Raw genomic sequence first — 2055 nt, 5'->3', positions numbered from 1 at the left:
GGACCCCCCGCTTGAGAGGCCCATTCCCGGCCGGCCTGGATCGGGCCGCCGGGAGGGACCCCACCTCCAAAGTGCGTGACCTCATCACGTCAGGCATGTTGCGGGGGGACGCTCTGTCATTCGAGGGAAAACACTATGGTTTGCCCTTGAATGATTGTGGCCCCGCCCCCAACGTGCCCTATGTGATGACGTCACTTCCAGGTGACATCATTGCGGTGCGCACACTTTGCATGCGCACAAGGAGACTCCCAGGGATGTCCTGGACCCCACCCCCACCCCGCTATTCCATAAGCAGGACTTGGCAACCCTAGCTCTGACAGAAAACTGCTCTTTTTTCAAGAACAGCTCTGAGCAGAACTGTGGCTTGCCCAAGGTCATCCAGCAGCTGCAAATCTCCAAGTATTTCCCAAACCGGAGCTGGCAACCCTATCTGCATGGAGAAAAAGTGACCTTCAATAGGATTGCCAGCTCCAGGCTGGGAGATTCCTGGCGATTTGGGGGCGGGGTGGAACCTTGGAAGGGCAGGATATGGGGAGGAGAGGGACCCCCATGGGGTACACAGAGTCCCCCCCCCCCAAAAGCAGCCTTTCTCGCCAGGGGAAATGATCTCTGTGGTCTGGGCATCAGCTGCAATCCAGGGAGATCTCCAGGCCTTACCTGGAAGTGGGCAGCTTTAGTGAATGTGGGGTAGGGTTGCTAGTTCTGGGCTAGGAACTTATGTTCTTTATAGTCTGCATTTCTCACGGGGACTGCGGGTGGGTTGCAGTGAGGCAGGATCAGCAGATAGCCTCCTTTTAGAGGACGTGTCCTCTTTTTTTTTGGGTGACCATCCTGTTTTAAGAAACTGATGAAAAGGTTCTGTTTTGGGGTTTGTTTGTTTATTTTATCTATTTCATTCCATTTATTAGTCGCCTGTCCCCACAGACTGTGGGGCTCTAGGTGAGGTACAAGAGTTCTAAAAACATAAAAGACATAAAAACCCAGTCCAGGAGCATACTATAATTAAAAGCAGGTGGCGAAATTTGATAGCTTCTTACCTTACCTGGTATGTGAGCGCTTCACACGTTCAGGGGTGAATAAGTTCTATACAGAAGAAGGGTCCAGGTATTTATTTATTTATTTATTTATTTGTTAAATTTATATCCCGCCCTCCCCCGTAGGGCTCAGGGCGGCTTACATGGCAAAGAACTTGCACATAAAAACATAAAAACATCAATACTATAATACAATTTAAGACCATAATATACAATTTAAAAACCCAATCAAACAATAAAGTGCTCAAACTCCATAGCATCCATACTAAAAAAATTAATTTACTAACATAGAAGTAAAACAAGAACTCTACAAGTATATTGTGTGACTAACACTTTTATTACTAACATATAGCTTAACACAGAAATGATCTCCTTCTCTTGGGTTTTTAGTTAGTGTGGGTATCTTTCCTTTATCCCTATTTTTCATTTTAGTTCAGTAGTCTTATGAAAAATAATAACATTTCCCCCTTGGGGGTTTCAAAAATAATAAAAATAAAACACAGTCCAGAATCAATCAATCAATAAGCTATTCCAAGCTGGTGAGGAATTTCAACAGAAAATTGCAACTTCCCATAGCCTGGGGGGGGGCAGGTGAAGAGGAGTGGGAGACCTGAGAGTGCCAGACCACTTACTGTCCCGTCACTGTCCTCAACCAAATGCCTGGCGGAACATCTCTACCTTACAGGCCCTGCGGGATTGGATAAAGTCTCGCAGGGCCCTGATGTTATTTAGCAGAGAGTTCCACCAGGTTGGGGCTGGAACCGAAAAGGCCCTGGTCGAGGACAGCTGGATATCCTCAGGGCCAGGGATCACTAGCAAGTTGTTCTGTGAAGAGCGTAATGCTCTCCTGGGTTGGAAGGTTAGGAATATTCTTAGTTAGTAGCTATTATTGCAGCTTAAATAGTAGGCAGGGGTCATTTCCTGCAGGGGCACACAGGAGCGGAGCTCCGACAGTAAAGAGCCCAGGGGGCGGGCACATGGAACAAGCCCCACCCCCTGCTCCCCGCCGCCCTCCCTCACA

This window comes from Gekko japonicus, unplaced genomic scaffold (assembly GCF_001447785.1).
Source record: "Gekko japonicus isolate JY-2015 unplaced genomic scaffold, Gekko_japonicus_V1.1 scaffold586, whole genome shotgun sequence".
In the NCBI taxonomy this organism is placed as follows: domain Eukaryota; kingdom Metazoa; phylum Chordata; class Lepidosauria; order Squamata; family Gekkonidae; genus Gekko; species Gekko japonicus.
The sequence above is the reverse complement of the archived record's forward strand: the minus strand, read 5'-3'. Positions refer to the sequence as shown.